This window comes from Pristiophorus japonicus, chromosome 18 (assembly GCF_044704955.1).
Source record: "Pristiophorus japonicus isolate sPriJap1 chromosome 18, sPriJap1.hap1, whole genome shotgun sequence".
NCBI lineage: Eukaryota > Metazoa > Chordata > Chondrichthyes > Pristiophoridae > Pristiophorus > Pristiophorus japonicus.
Window position 1 is genome coordinate 68,348,574 of NC_091994.1, and position 24,748 is coordinate 68,373,321.

Sequence of the window (24,748 nt, forward strand, 5' to 3'; positions counted from 1 at the left end):
GATTGAGTATAATGTTGGAAAGTGTGAGGTCATGCACTTTGGCAGAAAAAAATCAAAGAGCAAGTTATTATTTAAATGGAGAAAGATTGCAGCAAAGTACAGCGGGACCTGGGGGTACTTGTACATGAAACACAAAAAGTTAGTATGCAGGTACAGCAAGTGATCAGGAAGGCCAATGCAATCTTGACCTTCATTGCAAAGGGGATGGAGTATAAAAGCAGCAACGTCTTGCTATAGTTATACAGAGTATTGGTGAGGCCACACCTGGAATACTGTGTGCAGTTTTGGTTTCCATATTTACGAAAGGATATACTTGCTTTGGAGGCAATTCAGAGAAGGTTCACTAGGTTGATTCTGGGGATGAGGGGGTTGACTTATGAGGAAAGGTTGAGTAGGTTGGGCTTCTACTCATTTGAATTCAGAAGAATGAGAGGTGATCTTTTTTGTTCAATATTTAAACTAAATACATTGGAACTGAAATAATGAAAATGGATTATGAGGGGGCTTGACAAGGTGGATGCAGAGAGGATGTTTCCACTGATGGGGGAGATTAGAACTAGAGAGCATCATCTTAGAACAACGAGCCGCCCATTTAAAACTGAGATGAGGAGGAATTTCTTCTCTCAGAGGGTAGTAAATCTGTGGAATTCGCTGCCCCAGAGAGCTGTGGAAGCTGGGACATTGATTAAATTTAAGACAGAAATAGACAGTTTCTTAAATGATAAGGGAATAAGAGGTTATGGAGAGCGGGCAGGAAAGTGGACCTGAGTCCATGGTCGGATCAGCCATGATCGTATTAAATGGCGGATGGCCTACTCCTGCTCCTATTTCTTATGTTCTTATGTAATTATGAGTGGAGTTTCGACATCCCTTGCCATTGGAGATGGGGAGATTGGGAGCTCCCAGCTATCAGCGAACAACATATCAAACAACACTCAGTCATGTTGACTTTATTTCAACAATGAGTATAATATGATCATCTTCATAATGTAACATATTCTTACCTTACCAGGACTAATTCCAATCTTTTATCTCCCCCAGGGCCTTCACACATGCAGCAGCAGTTAATTGAAATCGCTGACGATGATTCCTCAGAGGAGTTGATCCTTCTCAGGGTGCTCGGTCACAGGGCTCATGTTTACCCTGCAACAGCTCAGGTACTTGCACTTCGGTGGGACCACATGGACTGATAGTTGGGATTTCACCTGGTGACTCACACTTCACAAGTGAGCAGGAGCTGATGGTGGAGACAGGGACAGCAATGGAGAGTCCGTGTCAGCAGGGCACAGGCGCTGTACCCCGAAGTCCATCGATGAAAAGGAGCCTCTTTCAGCAGCGGCAGAGAATGTGCGAGGCACTGACGGGCCTTCCAAGCACACTGACCATGATTACAGAGAGAATGGAGGATCCACCTCAAGCTGATGTCGCAGGGCATTGCGATGATGTCTTCCTCCATGGATAAAATGGCCAGTGCCATGGAACATCAGTTGCTTCATTCAAATGAGTCCATGCACGCCTTGACCACGGCCGTGCACACTCTGGATGCAAACATGTCTGTCACCTTAAATGGATGACAGATACCCTAGCCTTGGCCTGACAGCACCGCTGATCTGCACCAATGTGTTCTCCAGCACAGGGTAGCACTGTAGTGCGACTGGGCCATGAGAGGGATAATGGTGAAAGGGGACATGGAGGTGGGGACCCTACACAAAATGATTACACTTCACACTCGTTACCGCCCCCCCGTCTCCCAAGTCAATACCCGACATGCTGCCTCATGTCCCAATGGCTGAGGCTGTCCCTGCACAGGACCCTCACAGGCTCCAAAAGCTCAAAGGTCATCGGCCAAGAGCACCTCAGCAGTCAGAGTAGGGATCTGAGCAGCCTGCCTCTACCTCCACTGAAGCCACAGGGGTTGCATTTCGCATGAGTAGTTTGAAAAGGAGGAGGAAAACTTTGTAGTTGCACAATGGTTGTATGAGAAAATGTAGCGTTATCAATTTTCCGTTGTTTAGTTACATTTTTTTCTTTTGGACCACTTTCCCATCTTTCCCATTCTTGGTTGCTGGGTGGCAAGTCGCCTTTTAACTTATTTGATGATGAATGGGAAGACATGAATGGATGGGGAGCAATGGGGGATGAGCAAGGGGTGATTGGTTGTTTGCGCAACTGCTTTGTGTCCACAGCATTGGCAGGAGGAGAGGGGAGGGACGGGTGGCAGGAAGCGTGGCCACTGCATGTGCTTGTGACATGGATCCATTAATACAGCCTAGGCGAACCTTGCTTTAACAAAAGCATCCTGAACAGCAATGTGCGCAGCTAGTGGTGCACTGCCCTCCTCTTCATCTTCCTCCTCCTCATCTTTCTCCTCCTCACCTTCCTCCTCCTCCTTGGAATCGTCCAAAGAGGAACTGAGCTCTGGGTCTTATTCCTCTTGCAGGTCCAAACCTCGCTGCTGTGCAATGTTGCGCAGAACACAGCATTGAAGACCATTTTGCCCCCCACTGCTGATGCTCACTGAAGGGCACCTCCAGATCTGTCTAGGCACCTGAAGTGCATCTTCAGCGTGCCGATGGTTTGTGCAATCACACATCTGGTGATCATATGACAATCATTGTAGTGCAGTTGGACTTCCTTGGTCGGATTTTGACGGGTGTCATCAGCCAAATTAGAAGTGGGTATCCCTTGTCTCTGAGTAGCCAACTCTAAGTGTTCTTCCAGGTCCAAAGATGTGAGGGAGCTTGGACTGCGGCAGGACAAAAGCATCATGGCGGCTCCCCGTGAACACCTGCAGAAATATCTTTTTGTGGTTGCACACCAGCTGCACATTGATAGACATACGTCCTTGCAGTTCATAAGTACTCCTGGTCGATGTGGGGGTGCATGGATTGCCACATTTGTGCAGTTGATGACACCCTGCACTTGTGGGAAGCCAGCCAGACCACAAAACTGAGTTCCCGCTCAATCTGCCTGGCAGCCGAAGTTGACATAATTTCCGATCCAGACAAACAATGTTCCCCATAATTCTGTTGGGAGGCCCATTCACAGTTTTACGCATGCACAATCTTTAACACTGCAAAAGCCAACAATGGGCTGTGTGGCACCAGCAGAGAGCTGCATGGCCACATGGCAGTGCAGCTTATAGGGAACATTGCTGCCAGACAAGCTGTCAGTCATCAGTCTTATGCATTTGTGGTCCGCCAACTGGGAGCTCCTGGATATGTCTCCAGCAGAGCCTTGGAATGATCCGGATGCAAAGGCTGAGGGAGGTGGTCACCTTGACAGCTACAGGTAATGCGTGGCCACCAGGTCCAGTAAGCAGCAGGTCTTCATCTAGGAGGCAGCAGATGTCTGACACCATCAGATGCTACAACCTGAACCTCCTGAGATACAGCTGTTCCAACATGTCAAAGAAACACAGCCTCTGCCTGTACACCCTGTCATGGGCAGTGCCTCCTGTAGGCTGAACCTCTCTGCCCCTCCCCCCTCTGCCCCTCCACTCTCTGCCCCTTCCCCTCTGTCACTCTGCCCCTCCCCCTCTGCCCCTTCCCTCTCTGCCCTGCCTCTCTCTGCCCATCCCTCTCTGCCCCTCCCCCTCTGCCCCTTCCCTCTCTGCCCCTCCCTCTCTGCCCCTCCCCTCTCTGCCTCTCCCCTCTCTGCCCCTTCCCCCTCTGCCCCTTCCCTCTCCTCTGCCCAGCTGTAGGGTGCTGCTGTTGGTGCTGGTCATAGTGCTCCTCGTCCGAGGTCCAACTTGAGGTAGCCAAAGTGCCGCCCGTCCTGCTGTGATTGAGGAAACCTCCAAAGTGTAGAAAGTAACCTCTCAGCGAAAGTACTGAGAACAAACCCTTCCCCACTGGCAGGTGAGGAAGCAGCGATGGGTGCTGAGTATTTATTGCAGTATTGCCCTGAGATTTGTTCAGCCCCTCAATTGCCGCTGTGCTCTGGCCTTGCTTTCACTGGTCAGTTTCAGGAAGCCCAGGAAGTCCGTGGGTGCAGCACTAAATGTAAAGGTCAGTTGAAATGCCACTGTAATTGAGTGATTAGCATTTCATCGAATCATGGAAACTCACAGTACAGCTGGAGGTCATTCAGCCCGTCGTACCATGCTGGATCTTTGAAAGAGCAGTTCCACATATCCGCTTTGTATCCTTAATTCGTAAGTTCCTCATCCTCAACTCCATTTTAAAATTATTGATGGAATCAACTCCCGCCAACTTTTCAGGCCGAGCGTTCCAGATCCCAACAACCCTCTGAGTGAAAAACTTCTCCTCATCGTCCCTCTGGATTTTTCCAATGATTTTAAATCCATGACCTCTGGTTATTGACCCAGTCGCCAGGGAATAATATTTCTCGATCTATTTTACCAAACCTCTCATTATCTTCAGAACCTCTATTTGGTCACCTCTTAATCTTCGCTATTCCAAGGGGAACAGTCCTAACTTTTCCAACCTCTCCTCATAACTGAACTCCCACATCCCTGGTACCATCTGGGTAAACCCCCTCTCTACCCTTTCAATGGCCTTTACATCTTTGCTGAAATGCGATGCTCAGATTGTCCACAATACCCCAGCTGAGGCCCAACCAGTGATTTATAAAGTTCCAGCACGATCTCTTTGCTTTTATATTCCATTCCTCGATTTATAAACCCAAGTAACCCATGTGCTTTTTTAACCACCTCACTACCTTGCCTCGCCACCGTTAAGGATTTGTGTACATGGACACCCAGGTCTCTCTGCTCATCTACACTTTTCAAAATCGCGCCATTTATAGTATCCTGTCTTTCCATATTAGTCCTCCCAAAGTGCATCACTTCACACTTCTCTGCATTGAACTCCATCTGCCATGCTCCTGCCCATTTCACCATCCTGTCTGTGCCATCCTGAAGTCTGTAACTATCCTCATTACTATCTATTACTTTGCCAAGTTTCATATAAACTGCAAACTTTGTAATACTGCTCCGTACACCCGAATCTAGGTCATTTATAGAAATTTAACAGAGTACTGGACCCAAAATTGACCCTTGGCGAACACCACTGCAAACCATTCTCCCTCATGTGCTTATCTAGCTTTCCCTTAAATACATCCTCAGGCTATCCGACTCAACTACTTCTTGCCGTAGCAAGTTTCACATTCTCATCACTCTCTGCGTAAAGAAGTTTCTCCTAAATTCCTATTGGATTTATTAGTGACTATCTTAAATTTATGGCCTCTAGTTTTGGTCTCCCACAAGTGAAAACATCTTCTGTACATCGACCCTATCAAACCCCTTCATAATCTTAAAGTCCTTTATCAGATCACCCCTCAGCCTTCTCTTTTCTAGAGAATGTTACACCATTCCAGCAGTTACAAAGCAACTGAATAAAAACAGGAAATGCTAGAATTACTCAGCAGGTCAGGCAGCATCTGCAGACAGAGAAACAGAGTTAACGTTTCAGGTCGATGACCTTTCGATAGAACTGGGCATAAACTCAAGAATAGTGAATTCATTCAGCTGTCTGGTATACAAAGCTTGATTAAAATGCCACCGTAAGGATGTAAGAAAGACTCACTCCAACCTACCTCCCTCTGAACTTGCAGCACTCCGCTCGCTCAGATCCAAACTCAACATTTTCATCAAACCTGCTGACTAGGGTGGCGCTGTTGTTGTTTGGCGAACTGACCTATACCTCACCAGCTCTCTGACACCTCCTTCTACCTCCCCCTGGACCATGACCCCACCACTGAACATCAAGCCATCATTTCCCAGACCATCACTGACCTCATCTCCTCTGGAGATCTTCCCCCCATAGCCATCAACCTCATAGTTCCCCAACCCCGCACGGCCCGATTCTATCTCCTTCCCAAGATCCACAAACAGGACTGCCCCGGTTCAGCCTGTTCGCGCCCCACAGAACGTATTTCTTCCTATCTCGACTCTATTTTTTCTCCCCTTGTCTACTCTCTTCCCACCTACATCCGTGACTCTTCCGACGCCCTCTGTCACTTTAGCAGTTTCTAGTTTCCCAGCTCCAATCGTCTCCTTTTCACCATGGACGTCCAATCCCTCTACACTCCCATCCCCCAGCCTAAGGGCACTCCGCTTTTTCCTCGAGCAGAGGCCTAATCAGTCCCCATCCACCACCATCCTCCTCCGCCTGGCCGAATTTGTTCTCATATTGAACAACTTCTCCTTTAACTCCACTCACTTCCTCCAAATTAAAGGTGTTGCTATGGGAACCCACATGGGTCCTAGCTATACCTGCCTTTTCGTGGGATATGTGGAACATTCTTTGTTCCAGTCCTACTCGGGTCCCCTCCCTCACCTCTTTTTCTGGGACATTGATGACTATCGGTGCCGTTTCCTGCTCTCGCCTTGAACTGGAAAATGTCATTCACTTTGCATCCAATTTCCACCCTTCCCTCACCTTCACATGGTCCCTCTCCGACTCTTCCCTTCCCTTCCTCGACTTCTCCATCTCCATCTCTGGGGATAGAGTTTCGACCAGTAACCACTATAAGCCACTGACTCCCACAGCTACCTGGACTACAATTCCTCCCACCCTGCATCCTGTAAGGACTCCATTCCATTCTCCCAGTTTCTCCGTCTCCGTCGCATCTGCTCTGACGACACCACCTTTCACACTAGTGCCTCTGACATGTCTTCCTTTTTCCTCAACCGAGGATTCCCCTCCGCCATGGTTAACATGGCCCTCGACCGTGTCCATTCTATTTCCTGCACCTCTGCTCTCACCCCTTCCCCTCCCTCTCAGAACCATGACAGGGTTCCTCTTGTCCTCACCTTTCGGCCCACCGGCCTCCGTGTTCAACGGATCATCCTCTGTCATTTCCGCCACCTCCAGTGTGATCCCACCACCAATCACATCTTCCCCTCCCCTCTCCTCTCAGCATTCTGAAGGGACCGCTCCCTCCTTGACACCCTGGTCCATTCCGCAGTCACCCCCAGCACCCCCTCCCCTTCCTACGGCACCTTCCCGTGCAAACGCAGGAGATGCAACACCTGCCCTTTTTACCTCCTCCCTTCCCACTGTGCAGGGCCTGAAATACTCCTTCCAGGTGAAACAGAGATTTACTTGTACTTCTTTCAATTTACTACACTGTATTCACTGCTCACGATGTGGTCCCTTCTACATTGGGGAGACCACGCGTAGATTGGGTGACCACTTTGCGGAGCATCTCCGTTCAGTCCGCAAGTGTGACCCCGAGCTTCTGGTCACCTTCACTTTAATTCTCCACTCCATTCCCACTCTGACCTCTCCATCCTCAGTCTCCTACACTGTTCCAACAAAGCTCAACGCAAGCTCGAGGACCAGCACCTGATCTTTCGTTTAGGCACTTTACAGCTTTCTGGACTCAACATCGAGTTCAACAATTTCAGAGCATAGCCACTGCCCATCTTTGGCTCCCTTCTCCACCCATCCCCCCCACCCCTCCTGCTCCCCCGCTGAACCTGTTTCTTTTTTTCTCTTTGTCTCTAATGGCAGTTGGTCATTATCCCACCATTCACACCCTATTTTGACGAATGTTTTTCTAACTCCGGCCATTACTATTTCAATTCGGCCCATCATCCCTCTTGCCTCTCTAATCTCTCCTGCCTTCCACCCCATCACTGACCTTCCCTTTTGTTCTTTCTTCCCCTCCCCCTTTTAGTGCTTGTTAAGAATCTGTTCTTTCCAAACACTCACTGACACGAAATGTTAACTCTGCTTCCTCTCCACAGATGCTGCCTGACCCGCTGAGATTTCCAGCATTTTCTGTTTTTATTCCAGATTCCAGCATGCGCAGTATTTTGCTTTTGATGTAGGAAAGATAGTTTCACTAACCATGGAAGATGGTTACAAATAGTATTCTGTAAATGCATGCTGATCTTCTGAACTCTTCGAGCTGGGTGGGGGAAGAAGTGTCCTGCAAAGTTGCATTGAAGGGAAGAGACATGGTAGCAGGTTGCTAAACTAGGTCCGCTCACCGTCCACCGATAGGAGGGCCTGGGAGGAACTCCACAATCAGCTCCATGATTGGAAAGAAATATCAGAAGTATTACTACATCTTAATATGAAGATGAAGCACATATATACCGGTAGGTGAGTGCCTTGCACTATGACTAATAAATTTAGTGAAGGTAATATGAACATTGTCAAATGAATAAGTGCAAGGTTAAATTCGCCAATCCCATGCTCCCAACAGGGAACCACAAAGAATGGGAGAGTGGACTGGACGAGGCGGTACAGTCTTGTGGTGCCGATACACCAACCCATGTTCCTCTCGACCACAGGTTGGTAAATTTACCCTCTAATGCTAGCTGGTAACTGTACCATTCTTAACACAGTTAAAAGTCATATGTGAGCAATAGCAATGGAAAAGTTAATGTTTACCGAGTGAAGTGGTAAATGGTGCAGCAAACTGCCTTAATATGAGACGGACTACAGGTGTTTTATTTTGAAGTGTGAGTTGTAAAACATATTAATGAAGCAATCAAATTGTTGGGTGGCACATCACCCTTCTTGTATTCACACTATTCCTTTGCACTGAATGCGTCTGCTCCTAATTAGCATGTAGATAAATGATCTGAGCTTTGGAAGTGAGAGAACAATATTGAATTTTGTTGAATCCCACCAAGAAAGATTTTCTCCTCAGGCTTAATATCCACTTCATTAGAATGTTTGAACAAGGTTTAAATCTAATGCAAATTGGAGTGTATGTGCTTTACTGCATGCTCAACCCACCAATCCAGAGTGAGCACAGAGCAAAGCTCCATGGCCAAGGTTCTTAAAGGGTGGCAACATTTTTAATGGCTTTTCACTGCTTTTTTTTAAATGCTACTTTTCATTTTTTTTTTTAAACTTGTTTTGTTTTGTGAGCAGATATTCCGTCTTCCTTTTTTGCATCATACTGTGTTTGGAATGTTTTTGTGTAACTAAACCTGGCGAATTGTTCCAAAGTCCTGGGGAGTAATGGCTGCAACTGATGCATTTAGGGGTATGGGAGCATAGTGGTTATGTTACTGGGATAGTAATCCAGAGGCTGGGACTAATAATCCGGAGACGTGGGTTCAAATCCCACCACGGCAGCTGGGGTATCTAAATTCAGTTAATTAAATAAATCTGGAATAAAAAGCTAGTATCGGTAATGCTGACCATGGATCTATCGGATTGTCATAAAAACCCATCTGATTAACTAATGCCCTTTGGGGAAGGAAATCTGCCGTCTTTACCCGATCTGGTCTATATGAGATTCCAGACCCACAGCAAAATGGTTGACTCTTAACAGCCCTCTGAAATGGCTTAGCAAGCCTCTCAATTGTATTCAAGAAGGCTGCTCACCACCACCTTCTCGAGGGTATGGGCAATAAAGGCTGGCCTTGCCAGCGATGCCCACATCCTGTGCATGAATAAATAACATGAGTTTAAGGAATAAGAAGACAATAAAACAGCAGATGTGAAAAGAGGCTCTTCCAGCCCAAGTATTTAAAAAGATACTTGGATGTGCCTTTGAAGTGCCATAATCTACAGGGCTACGGACCAAGAGCTGGAAAGTGGGATTAGGCTGGATAGCTCTTGGTCGGCCGGCGGGGACACGATGGGCTGAAATGGCCTCCTTCCATGCTGTAAATTTCTATAATTCTATTCACTTCTACTGAGGGAGTGACGTACATGCTGAATCAAGTAGGTACAGTGCGTACTCGTGTCCCACAATTGGCAGGATAGTGACACTAGAGTCAGCCATTATGCCACCAATCATATTTGCAGACATTGGCACATGTGTCCAGCAATGGCTGAGGACAATTGGCTTTGCTGCCTTCCAATCAGCATGGAGCTAACTGCACCAACACCTGCATCCAGCTCTCCAGCAGCACTACCAATGGTTGCCAAGGTAATTCATTTCTGTTTCTGTTTCACTGAATCAGGCTAACTGGCTCATTGTGCCTGTACTGTCTCTCAGAAACAGCTCTCCAATTAGTCCCATTTTCTTCTGTTCTATTACATTTTTCTTTTTCAAATATTTCTACACCTCCCTTTTAAAAGATATTCTGGATTCTGTTTCCACTGTTTCTGGTAAGGGATTCCACGTCCTAAATTGATCTCCATACTGACACTCCATGGCGCCATGAAATGGCGATAAAATGTTGGCAACGCTCTTTCGTCAGCCAGTGGTGGGTCCCGCGACGGCCAACATATTGCTCTCCGGGAAAAAAAAGGTGGTGTGGTGATGTCAATCGGCATGCAACGCCAACCGAATGTCACCAACATGAATTTCGACCCTAGCACTAGGTCCTAAGCACGGCAGGTTAACCTGCGTCCAAGCAGGCTGACAGTGGCGATGTCTGCAGCTCTTAAAGAAACTCACTCATCATTCAGGTGGCTTGAATTTAACAGTTTGGACACTTTTTAAAATGTTATTGAAGTGGTGGCTTGCTGCGTTAGGTGTGAAAACTTTTTTTTAAGTGAGTAGGGAGTGCTGTTGGATGCTTGCAAGGGCTCGGATCGTAAATGAAGGCTCTTGAGAAGACAAAACATGCTGCAAATGCTCAGGTCTGACCAACTACATCTATGCTGCAATTTCACATTTCCAACATCCGCTTGCAAAGGGAAGAGAAAGACGCAGAAGAGAAGATGCAGAAGAAGAGGAAGCCAAAGAGGAGGAATCAGACAGAAGGATGCATCCCAGATAGCCTCTTTGTGGCCGGGATATCCAGGATGGAATCAGCCGCCTGCAATCTCACTTGCTGAGCAGGCTGCATTTCTTTGGCACGTGAAATGAGGAAGGCACAAGGGTGGAGTTGTGCTGATGGGAGGGGAGGAAAGCAAGAGCTGCATGCCAGAAGGAGGATAATGTACAAGGATACTGGCATCTTGTATCCTTTCAGCCCCGCCACTGGGCAAGGACTCAACCATGCCCCATGACAAGAATGGCCTGCACTGTTGCCTCCAAGGGGATGAGGTGAGGCTAGGAATTGGAGATGTGCCTCATCATTGGTGCAGATTGTTGGTAGGTAAATGATTGAGGGTCGTGCATTGAGCAGTGTGTGAGGCTAGTGGTGCAGTTGGTAGGCGATGCCTTTTGAAGATGCATTCACTGGGGCCGAAATTCAGGGTCTCAAAGAGACCCGTTAATGCCCATTTGCGGCGGCCATTGCTAAAAGTCGAATGGCCGCCGCTCTGGGGTCAACAGGCCGACACGACCTAACTTTAGGTCGTGGATTTTTTGGCCTGGACCCCATCCCGCCCAAGTAGATGCACCGCTAATTTAAAATAAAATAAATACGTACCTATCCATTTTTAGTTCGATCCATCAATCCCCTGCTGTGCGTTGCCTCTGGCAGGTTTTTCTGGCGGTGCACCCTCTGAAGACTGTCTGCGGCCGCCCTTAAAGGGGAGGGCCTACTGTAAAACTTTTTGCCGGCTGACTTGCCGATCGACCAGCAAAATACTGCCTCCGGGTTCGGCAGGGCTGGTCAATGGGAAGCCTGGCACGCCCTATTGAGTGCCAGGCCGCTGGTCTGGCCAAAACCCTCCCTGGTGGCCCAGTGGCCAAAGTTAAAAACTGATCGAATCTCTCCCCTTTAAGGGAGGGGAGAGAGCATGGTGACACACACGCACTGTGACGTCACCATGACTCCACCATTGATTGACAGCACCGGACGGCCTCCCCAACCCACTGCCGACAATTATGCCCCCGTGAGCTGGTCAAATCGTCATAAAAACTGACGTGCATCAACACATACAAAGGGCTGTTTAGATACCACAGATGCCCTTTCGGAATTTGTTTGACAGCAGCCATATTTCAGAGAAACATGGAGAGTTTGCTGAAGTCCGTCCCGAGAACCATCATGTTCCAAGATGTCATCCTGATCACCGGTCGCAACGCCACCTGGAAGAGGTTCTATATCGTCTGGGCAGAGTGGCATTCAGGCTAAAATGCTCCAAGTGCATTTTCATGGCACCAGAAGTTGAATTCCTGGGGAGAAAGATTGCAGCAGACGGCATCAGCCCAAGGACTTGAAGACAGAGGCCATCAAGAATGCACCCAGACCACAGAGTGTGACAGAGCTGCGTTCGTTCCTGGGTCTTTTTAACTATTTCGGTAACTTTCTACCTAGTTTGAGCACGTTGCTAGAGCCCTTGCCCATGTTGCTGAGAAAGGGTAATGACTGGGTTTGGGGCAAATCTCAAGACAGAGCCTTTGAGAGGGCCAGGAACCTGCCATGTTCCAATAAATTACTGTTACACCATGACCCATGAAAGCTGTTAGTGCTGGCCTGCGACGCCTCATCATATGGGGTCGGTTGTGTGCTCCAGCAAGCCAATGTATCAGGCCAACTCCAACATGCTGCATACATGTCCAGAAGTCTGTCTCAGGCTGAAAGAGCCTATAGTATGGTAGAGAAAGAGGCTTTAGCATACGTATATGGAGTTAGGAAATGCACCAATACCTATTTGTGCTTCGGTTTGAGCTTGAAACAGACCACAAGCCGCTCATTTCATTGTTTTCTGAGAGCAAAGGTATAAACACCAATGCCTCATCCCACATCCAAAGATGGGCACTGACATTATCCGTTTATGATTATGTCATCCCCCATGGACCAGGCACTGAAAACTGCTGATGCGCTTAGCCGGCTACCATTGCCCACAACCGAGGTGGAAATGCCGCAGCCCACAGACTTGCTGCTGGTCATGGAAGCCTTCGAGAACGAGGGGTCACCTGTCACGGCTCGCCAAATTAGGACCTGGATCAGCCAGGATCCTGTACGTGTAAAAAGGTGTGTCTTAAATGGAAATTGGTCTGCCATTCCCAGGGAAATGCAGGATAAAATTAAGCCTTTTAGCCGCCGCAAAGATGAACTGTCTATTCAGTCTGATTGTCTGTTATGGGGTAATCTTGTTGTTATGCCAAAAAAAGGCAGGGAAGCTTTTGTGCTAGATTTACACAGTACCCACCCAGGCATTGTCATGATGAAGGCCATTGCCAGGTCTCACGTTTGGTAGCCTGACATTAACTCGGACTTAGAGTCATTCGTGCATCAGTGCAACACTTGCATGCAACTGAATAACGCACCTGTGGAGGCTCCGCTGAGTCTGTGGTCATGACCATCCAAACCGTGATCAAGGATCCACATAGACTTTGCCGGCCCCTTTCTCGGCAAAATGTTTTTACTGGTAGTGGACGCTTACTCCAAATGGATTGAATGCGTAATCATGTCATCCAGCACATGCACAGCCACCATTGAAAGCCTCTGGGCCATGTTCGCCCATGGCCTGCCCGACATCCTTGTCAGGAATAACGGACCGTGTTTCACTAGTTCGGAGTTCCACGAGTTTATGACCCGTAATGGCATCAAGCATGTCAGGTCTGCCCCTTTCAAACATGCGTCTAATGGTCAAGCAGAGCGGGCTGTCCAAACCATTAAGCAGAGCCTAAACTGCGTGACTCACGGCTCCCTACAGACCCGCTTGTCCCGCATTCTGCTCAGTTACCGGACAAGACCCCACTTGCTCACCGCGGTCCCTCCTGCCGAGCTGTTAATGAAAAGAGGCCTCAAAACCAGGCTCTCCCTTGTACACCCGGATCTCAATGTTCATGTCGAAACCAGAAGGCAACGGCAGCAATGGTACAACGATCGCGCGGTCGTATCACGTGACATTGCTGTTCATGACCCTGTGTTTGTCCTGAATTATGGTCATGGTCCAAAGTGGATTGCTGGCACGGTTTTGGCCAAGGAAGGGAACAAGGTGTTTGTAGTCAAATTGTTAAATGGCCAAACGTGCAAGAGGCACATCAGCCAAACCAAATTGCGATTCACAGACAACCCAGAATAAATTGAAGATTGCATCATCATCGACCAACCCACACACACCCAACCATCAGTTGACCCTTGTGTCATTCATGAAGACGTACCTACCATCCCCGACAGTCCTGTCAGACCGACTGCTCCACAATGCAGCAATGGTGCTAACTCACCCAAGCTTAGGTTCGAACTGAGAAGACCAACCAGGAAGCGAGAGGCCCCGGACCATCTCAACTTGTAAATACAACCTGTACCAAGAACTTTGGGGGGAATGATGTTATGTATGTTAACTGGGCTTTACCTGCCACCGGAGGGTGCGACTGTCAGAGTCCTAATGGTCACTGGCAGACACGTGCAAGTCGTGTATATAATGCTGGCAGCCATGCTGAATCTTCACATTGAGAATAAATAAACTGGAGTAAGGTCATGCCTGAACTAGCTCACTGCACTTAGCCTCGTGGAGTTATTCAATACTTAACAGAGAGGTTGTGACATGTCAGTGCGGCGCTGATGACTGATCGTGGCGACGGGATCTGCTGCGAGGTCACTTCCGCCCGCACTCGACCGGAACACAGCACCACAGAGAAAAAAAAATAAAGTGCTGAATTTCTTCGGTATCTCCGCCCCGTGGACTGGGGAGGAGAAAAACGTTAAAAAACGCTAGGTGCGCCCCGTTTCGAGTGGAGGGCAATTTCTACCCCAAACCTCCATTTATAAAACCTAGACTCCCAGACGTTTATTTTTCCAGATGTCTCATCTTGTCCTTGAGCTGTTAAATATTTGTGTATCTCAATCTCGAAATCTCACTGCCCCTCGGTTCCTTTTAAAATGTTACTATTTAGTATATATTTCCTTTCATTATTCCTAAGGGATTTGTACTGGTGCCTCAGCTGTTATATATCAACGATTTGGATGAAGGAAGAGAGTTGTATATCCAAGCTTGCAGATGGCACTAATTTAAGAGGCACAGTAAGTTGTGTAGATAGGAGCAGAAAGGTACAAAGGACTGAGTCTAAGTGAGTGGGTGAAACTATGGGAGATAGAGTTTAATGTGGGGAAATGTGAGGTCATCCACTGGGATTCTGAGAAAAACAAATTGGAATATTTTCTCAATGCTGAGAGACAAGGAACTGTGGAGGAGTATTGGGATTTGGGAGTCCATGGACACAGATAACTAAAAGCTAGTGCACAGGTGTAAAAATAAATCCAAAACGCAAATGAATTGTTGGCCTTTATTTCAAAGGGGCTGGAATACAAAGCGGTTGTACAGATCCTTGGTTAGACCCCATCTGGAGCACTATGTTCAATTCTGTACATCGGACCTCAAGGAGGATATATTGGCCGTAGAGAGGGCGATTCACCGGAATGATGCCAAAGTTTATAGGATTAAATTATGGCGGCGGGTTGTACAAACTGAGTTTGTATTCCCTTTGTTATGTATGTAATAACTCGATAGACTGAACACTGTAAACTAACACAGGCACAAACCTGGCTCTGCTTTATTCGGGCCCAAAGTGATTACATTTCATGATGGCTGGCCTTTTATACCTGGGCTGCACACACGTACAGCCCAATGACCTCCAACAATGACGCCACCTTGTGGCTAGTAACCCTAAGCATACATACATGACAATATCCGCCTTTAAGATATTAGTAGCAGTCTTTTTACAAATTGAGACGGTCCGGGGCTTTCTGCTCCCGAGTTGATCGTCTCAGTTCAACTCCAGCCTTGGGCGAGCGTTCTGAGTCTGTTATAACTGGGGGCTGGGTAGCCGATCTGATGGGAGTGACAATGACCATGTCAGGGATTGAAACTCCAGATTCATTGATGACAGCAGAGTCCTCTGATTACTGAGGGTAGGTTGGTTGGTCACTGATTGTGTCTTCCTCAACATGTTTCCTGCATGTTTGCCCATTCTTGAGCTTGACAATAAACACTCTGTTACCCTCCTTGGCCATAACAGTACCGGCGATCCACTTGGGACCTTGACCATAATTTAGTACATACACAGGATCGTTAACAGAAATGTCGCGTGACACAGCAGCGCGATCATGATACCACTGCTGACTTTAATGTCTGTATTCAACATGGTCATTCAAGTCAGGGTGCATAAGAGAGAGCTTGGTCTTGAGACCTCTCTTCATCAATAGGTCAGCAGGAGGGACCCCGGTAAGCGTGTGGGGTCTTGTCCTGTAACTAAGCAATATGCATGACAAGCGAGTCTGCAGTGCACCTTGAGTTACACGTTTCATACTCTGCTTCATGGTTTGGACCGCACGCTCTGCTTGACCAATAGACGCGGGTTTGAATGGTGCTGACCTCACATGTTTGATACCATTGAGTTTCATGAACTCTTGAAACTCCAGACTAGTGAAGCAAGGCCCGTTGTCGCTTACAACAATGTTGTCCAGACCAAGAGTGGCAAATATGACATGAAGCCTCTCAATGGTACCTGTGGATGTACTGGATGACTTGATGATATACTCTATCCACTTGGAATATGCATCCACCACAACTAAAAACATCTTTCCCAGGAAGGGACCTGCAAAGTCGATGTGGATCCTGGACTATGGTTTAGATGGCCACGACCACAGACTCAGCGGCGATTCCGCTGGTGCTTTACTTAGCTGCATGCAAGTGTTGCACTGATGCACACTTGATTCCAGATCAGAGTCAATTCCAGGCCACCATATATAAGACCTGGCAATTGCTTTCATCTAGACAATACCGGGATGCGTGCTATGTAGATCATGTACAAATTTCTCTCTGCCTTTCTTTGGTATAACAACACTATTACCCCACAGTAAACAATCTGACTGAATGGATAGTTCGTCTTTGCGATGATTGTAAGGTTTGGTCTCATCACCCATTTGCTTGGGTATGACAGACCAATCACCACTAAGGACACAACGTTTCACAACCGATAATATCAGGTCCTGGCTGGTCCAGGTCTTAACTTGTTGAACCGTGACAGGGGTTCCTTCACTTTCAAAAGCATCCATAACTAACAGTAGGTCTGCAGGTTGTGGCGTCTCCACCTCTGGTGTGGGCAACGGCAGACAGCTCAGTACATCAGCACAATTCTCGGTGCCAGGTCTATGGTGAATGACATAATCATAGACAGATAATGTCAGTGTCCATCTCTGGATGTGGGACGATGCATTGGTATTGATACCTTTGTTTTCCGAAAACAATGCAATGAGTGGCTTGTGATCTGTTTCCAGTTCAAACCAAAGACCACCAGGTCCTGATGCATCTTTTTAACCCCATACACACAGGCTAATGCTTCTTTTTCTACCATACTGTAGGCTCTTTCCACCTTTGACAAACTATTAGAAGCAACATTTTGCAGTTTACCCGACTCATTAGCTTGTTGGAGCACGCAACCAACTCCATATGACAAAGCATCACAGGCCAATACTAGATGCTTACACGGATCATAATGTACCAGCAGCTTGTTAGAGCAAAGCAGATTAGTAACTTTCTCAAAAGCTCTATCTTGAGATGCACCCCAAACCCAGTTGTCACCTTTTCTTAGCAGCATGTGCAGTGGCTCTAATGAAGCGCTCAATCTAGGTAGGAAATTACCGAAGTAGTTGAGTAGACCAAGGAACGAACGCAGCTCCTTCACATTCTGAGGCTTGGGTGTATTTTTGATGGCCTTGGTTTACGAGTCCGTAGGCCTGATGCCGTCAGCAGCAATTTTCCTCCCCAGGAATTCGACTTCCGGTGCCATGAAGACGCATTTCAAATGTTTCAGTCTGAGTCCCACTTTGTCCAGATGATGTAGAACCTCTTCCAGGTTGTTCGGATGTTCAACAGTGTCACGACCTGTGATCAGGATGTCATCTTGGAACACGACGGTTCTAGGGACGGACTTCAGTAGACTCTCCATGTTCCTCTGAAATATGGCTGCAGCCGAGCGAATTCCGAAAGGACACCTGTTGTAGATAAACAGTCCTTTATGAGTGTTGATGCACGTAAGTTTCTTCGACATCTTGACCAGCTCCTGTGTCATGTAGGCCAATGTCAGATCCAGTTTAGTGAACGACTTCCCCCTGGCTAGTGTTGCAAACAGGTCATCAGCCTTCGGTAACGGCTATTGATCCTGTTTCAAAATTCAGTTGATTGTAACCTTGTAGTCTCCACAAATCTTGACAGTGCATTACTCTTCAACACAGGAACAATGGGGCTGGCCCATTCGTTAAATTCGACCGGTGATATGACCCCTTCACGCTGGAGTCTGTCCAGTTTGATTTCAACCTTCTCCCTCATCATGTACAGAACTGCCCGAGCTTTATGATGGACGGGTCTTGCATCCGAGTCCACGTGGATCTGTACCTTGGCTCCCGTGAGATTGCTGATGCCTGGTTCAAATAGCGAGGGGAACTTGCTCAGCACTTGAGCACATGGAGTGTCGACCTTTCGACGACAATGCTTTGATATCATTCCAATTGCATTTGATTTTTTCCAGCCAATTCCTGCCGAACAACGTTGGACCATTGCCTGGAGCAATCCATAACTGTAAATTGTAAATTGCGAACCGCACCATCATACGACACCTTGACTACTGCACTGCCAATCACCGTTATGAGTTCTTTAGTGTACGTACGCAACCTTGCATTGACTGGACTCAGCTTAGACCTCACAACCTTAGTATCCCGCAGCTTGTCGAATGTCCTCTGGCTCATTATTGATTGACTCGCACTCGTGTCCAATTAAATTGGTACCGGCACATGGTTAAGTTTCAGATTAATCATTATCAGTTGGCTCTTTGTTAGGAATGAATACAGTCCATACTCTTCCTCCTCTGGTATCTCAGATTGCATATCCGGATCCGCGCTATACTGGTCATCATCCTCCATGTGGTGTGTCGCAGCATGCTTGCTCAGTTGCATCACATGCGCTGGAGATGCCCCAGTCTCGAACAGACTTTGCAGATGTACTGATTAAATGATTGCCCCCACAACGCCAACATGGTGAAATAGGATTCATTCCCGTTGGTGGACTTTAGGCAGCCACAGGTTTCGCACACACATTCGAGTCGGCTCTGTCATATGCAGCTCTGCCAAACGACGATACAATCTTGTTTACAGTACTTGCCGAGTTCCGATTTTTCGATGATATCTGCTTTAAGTTTTTGTCTGTCGTCATGCATGCCTGGGCAATTGTGATGACCTTGCTCAAATCCAGCATCTCTGCTGCCTGTAGCTTTTGCAGGATCACCTCGTGGTTGATGCCGATTACAAAAAAGTCCTGCAGCATGTCTCCTAACGCGTTTTCTAATTTACTCCAGCTAGACGTCTTAGGTCAGCAATGAATTCTGACACATCCTGGCCCTCTGAACGAACGTGCTTGTAGAATCGATATCGTGAGATGATGATGCCTTTTTAATGGTTTGAGATGGTCACGTACCAGAGCACACAATTCTTCATAGTCCTTGTCCATTGGACTTGCAGGTGAGAGAAGATTTTTTATGAGTCTATAGATTTTTGGACCGCAAACCGTGAGGAAGACTGCCCTGCACCTAACTGCATCAGTGGGTTCCTCCATTTTGTTGGCCACGAAGTACTGGTCCAGGCGAGCTACAAAATCTACCCAGTCCTCTCCCTCCACGAATCTCTCCAGAATTCCAATTGTGCCCATTTTTGCATGCAAAGGTTCTTAAGTTACCTCGTCACCAAATGTTATGTATGTAATAGTTCGATAGACTGAATACTGTAAACTAACACAGGTACAAACTTGGCTCTGCTTTATTAGGGCCCAAAGTGATTACATTACATGATGGCTTGCCTTTTATACCTGGGCCACACACGTGTGCACAGCCCGATGATCTCCGAGAGTGGCGCCACCTGGTGGCTAGTAACCCCAAGCATACATACATGACACCCTTGAGCTTAGACAGTTGAGGGCTGATCTGATTGAAGTGTTTAAAATGATGAAGCGATTCAATCAGGTAGGTACAGAGAAACTATTTCCTCTGGTGGGGAATACAGAACAAGAGAGCATGATCTTAAAATTTGAGTAAGGCCATTTAGGAGGGAAATCAGGAAGCACTTTAGACAAACGACAGTGAATATCTGCCAAGCACTGACACAGGTTGTTAGCGTTAGTGTTTTCTTAGAAGAATCACTCAACACTTTTGAAGCAGCTTTTATTACGCTCAGCGGGAAGGAAAAACTCAGGACCGTATCCAGGTTTCTCTTCACAGAACAAAGAGTTACATGTACCTTTATATGTTTCACAACAGTTACAAAACAGTTTACTACAGTTACACAGCCCATCACGGCTGGACACAAGCCAATCACAACGATTATAGATTACATATAGGTTCTTTTAACCCAATAGAATTCTCCTAGTATCCAGGGAACCATTGTCAACTTGGGCTGATCGATGACTTTATATGTTCTCTCCCTAGTTCTTTCATCTGGGAGAAATAATTGGTTTGTAGCCTTGTTTACAGTAAATGGCTTCCCTCTTATCTTTCTTCCTGGGGAATTAATTGGTTTATGGCCTTGTTCACAGGAGATGGTTTCCTTCTTATCTCTGTCTTCCCAGGCATTCCTACAGTGGGCCTCACAGGGTTATTGCTCGGTCAGTGAACGTTCAACAGTTCACAGTTTGACTACCTGGTTTCCCATCATGCCTGGGCAGCCATTTTATGTGTGTGTCCATTTAAGCTTATGTGAGTTTTAAATATCCAGCAGGTGCCTAATGCCTAAGTCTATATATATCTTTCTACTCTCTACAACACAGGTTAACAGAGCAACAATTTGAAGAAATGTCTTTCACTGACATGACTCAGTCTCAAATGATTACTGAGAGGAAAAGGTTTTGCAGACTGCTGCCCATAAAGCGAGCTCTCACAGCTCTCACAGCATCAATAATCCCTCCAAAATTCAGACATAATCCGATCTTTAAATACATACCTATGTGGAATTTGTCAATGAGACTGTTGCTGAGGTACATGGTTTATGTTTTAGTATGGATCAGTGGCAGTTGCTGACGGTTGTTTAGAGTAATATTTGAGGGGGTGTATTCAGTATAGAGCAATTTTACAAAAGCTTGGCTGGAGATCAAAGAGCCGCAACATTCAGGCACTTAAGGCTAGATTTTCCGCTGCTGTCTGTCTCTGTTTTCACCCCAGAGGGGCGGCAATGGCGGCGGTGTGCTCTCCGGCACCCCGCCGGGGTTTTCAGGGCCAGTTTCGGCGGGGCGTGGAGCATTACCGCCCGGGAGAGGCGAGCCGGTATGCAACGCCCTCTGGTTGCAACGACGGCTCAATTTTGGCTCCCGCCCGACCCGTAGCGCCCCCTAGTGGGACCGCCTGTGAAAGCGGGCGGCCCAAGCTGTAGCGGCTGCAGTGAGGTAAGTAATGTCCACCTCAGGTAAGTGTGATTGTTTTTTATTTTATTTTTTTGGTGATTTATGTTGTGGTGGTGTGAGTTATTGATTGGGAATGTTTTTGTTGGGTTACTTTCAGGTTTTTTTCTCCCCAGGCCTCTCTCAGGGCGCTCCCGGGGCTGACTGTTTAGCAGGATTTTCCCATGCTCAGCCGGCCTAGCGCCCTGAGAGAGGTGTGGAATGCCTCCCTTAGCGCCCCGCCCCACACTCAAGGCCCAGCTGCTCAATTTTGCTGAATGCGGCGCAAACTGTTCCTGAGTGCAAACTTTACCGCCCTGCCGCCATTACCGCCCCGAAATGAGCAAGGCCGAAAATCCAGGCAATCATGGTATTGTCAGATCTTGTTTTCCTACATCCATTTTCAATCTTTAAATATGAACAGATAAACAGATTTCCCAGTTTTTCTTATTGTACTGCAGCATAAACTAGATTCCATCCTTCAACACGCAGGGGTACAACACAAGATTGGAAAGATGTTTTGTATGTCCGATTAATGCTGCTGATTGTTAGCAAAGGTACAGCGAATCCAAGCTTCTGGGCCTCATCTATTCACAAGCTTTTGGTAAGGCCCCACATGGTAGACTGGCCATGAAGGTTAATGTTAAGTATGGAAGAACTCCACAAGACTGAGTACTGTGAGTTAAAACTGATGTGAGTTAAAACTGATGAGTTAAAAGAGACTGACCTTAATCTTTTAATACAACTCCAGCGTGCCTAAGCAGCATGGCAAACAACCTTTTATACTCCCTTGCACGAGGTGTGCAGGTGACCCTTGGGCCTCCAACAGTTGCGCCCTCTGGTGGCAAGTCTAAACAGTTACAATGTTTACATACATAATATCACTCCCCCCCCTCCAAACTCTTTGAAATAATTATTTACAAGTTGAGATGATCCGGGGCCCTATGCTCCCTGGTTGATCGTTTGAATTCAAACTCTGGCATGGGTGAGTTGGTCGGACCATTGCTGCACTGTGGCGCGGCTGGTCTGACAGGACTGTTGGGAATGGTGGGTTCACCCTCTTGATTGACAGCGAGGTCAATTGCTGGTTGGGTGTGTGTTGGTGGATCGATGATGGTGATGTCCTCTTCTCTTCAGGTTGTTCCTGGTTGTAGGTGAACCGCAGTTTGGTCTGATCCAAAGGTTTTCTGCATGTTTGTCCATTCAATATAAACACTCTATTCCCCTCCTTGGCCAAGACAGTGCCAGCGATCCATTTAGGACCATGACCATAATAAAGGACAAACACAGGGTCGTTAACATCAATGTCACGCGATACAGCCGTGCGATCGTGGTACATGTTTTGTCGGTGACGCCGGGTTTCCACATGATCATTTAGATCCGGGTGAACTAGGGAGAGCCTGGTTTTGAGTGCTCTCTTCATTAACAATTCTGTAGGGGGAACCCCAGTGAGCGAGTGGGGTCGCGTCCGGTAGCTGAGCAGAACCCGAGATAAGCGGGTCTGCAAGGAGCCTTCCATCATGCGTTTCAAGCTCTGCTTGATAATTTGGACTACCCGTTCCGCTTGACCATTGGATGCGGGCTTAGACGGGGCAGACCTGATAAGCTTGATGCCATTGCGGGTCATAAACTCGTTGAATTCCGAGCTGGTGAAACACGGTCCATTGTCACTGACAAGGACGTCGGGCAAGCCATCGGTGGCGAACATAGCCCGGAGGCTATGGTGGCAGTGGATGTGTTGGATGACATGATTACGCATTCAATCCATTTAGAGTAAGCGTCCACTACAACTAAAAACATCTTTCTGAAAAAGGGGCCAGCAAAATCTATGTGGATCCTGGACCACAGTTTGGAGGCCATGACCACAGACTCAATGGAGCCTCCCTTAGTGCATTGCTCAATTGTGAGCACGTGTTGCACTGCTGTACGCATGACTCTAAGTCCGAACCAATGCCAGGCCACCAAACATGTGACCTGGCTATAGACTTCATCATGACTATGCCTGGGTGGGTATTGTGTTGGTCGCGTATAAACGTTTCCCTGCCTTTTTTTGGAAAAACCATGCGATTACCCCATAAGAGACAATTCGACTGGATGGACATTTCATCCTTGCGTCGATGAAACGGATTAATTTCATCTTGCACTTCCCCGGGAACGGCTGACCAGCTCCCATTGAGGACGCAACTTTTTACAAGTGATAGCACAGGATCCTGGCTGGTCCAGATCCTGATCTGGCGAGCAGTGACAGGTGACCCCTCGCTCTCAAAAGCATTCATGACCAGAAGCAAGTCTGCGGGCTGCGCCATTTCCACCCCGGTAGTGGACAATGGTAGCCAACTGAGGGGATCAGCACAGTTCTCCGTGCCTGGTCTGTGGCGGATAACATAGTCATAGGTGGACAATGTTAGTGGCCATCTTTGGATGCGGGACGAAGCATTGGTGTTTATACCTTTGCTTTCTGAAAACAGCGAAATGAGCGGTTTGTGGTCGGTTTCAAGCTCAAACCAAAGTCCAAATAGGTATTGGTGCATTTTCTTAACCCCATATACACATGCTAACGCCTCTTTCTCGATCATACTGTGGGCTCTTTCAGCCTTAGACAGACTTCTAGACGCATATGCAACGGTTGAAATTTGCCCGATACGTTGGTTTGCTGTAACACACAGCCAACCCCGTACGAAGATGCATCACAAGCTAGCACTAGTCGTTTACATGGTCATACAGTACAAGTAACTTATTAGAATAAAGTAGATTTGTGGCCTTCTCAAAGGCTATCTCTTGAGATTTACCCCAAATGCAGTCGTCACCCTTATGTAGCAACATGTGCAACGGTTCCAGCAAAGTGCTTAACCCGGGTAGAAAGTTAACAAAATAGTTGAGGAGGCCCAGGAATGAACACAGCTCCGTCACATTCTGTGGTCTGGGTGCATTCTTGATGGCCTCTGTCTTTGAGTCCGTGGGTCTGATGCCGTCTGCCGCAATCTTTCTCCCCAAAAATTCGACCTCTGGCGCCAGGAAAACACACTTGAAGTGTTTCAGCCTGTGTATCACTCTGTCCAGTCGACTTAGAACCTCTTCCAGGTTGTGCAGGTGTTCGGTGGTGTCACGACCGGTGATCAGGATGTCATCTTGAAACACGACGGTGCGTGGAACCGATTTCAGCAGACTCTCCATGTTCCTCTGGAAGATGGCAGCAGCCAAGCGAATCCCAAAAGGGCACCTGTGGTATATAAACAGTCCTTTGTGCATGTTGATGCACGTCAATCTTTTCAAAGATTCAGCCAACGCCTGTGTCATGTAGCTAGAGGTTAAGTCCAACTTGGTGAATGACTTCCCCCCCGCTAACATTGTGAACAGGTCATCCGCCTTGGGTAGCGGGTACTGGTCTTGTAATGAGACTCGGTTGATCATTATCTTTTAGTCTCCGCAGATTCTGACCGTGCCATTGCTTTTCAACACCGTAACAATTGGACTGGCCCACTTGTTGAACTCGACTGGCGATACGATTCCCTCTCGTTGAAGTCTGTCTAGTTCGATCTCGACTTTCTCCCTCATCAGATATGGAACCGCTCGAGCCTTGTGATAAACGGGCCTTGCATCGGGGA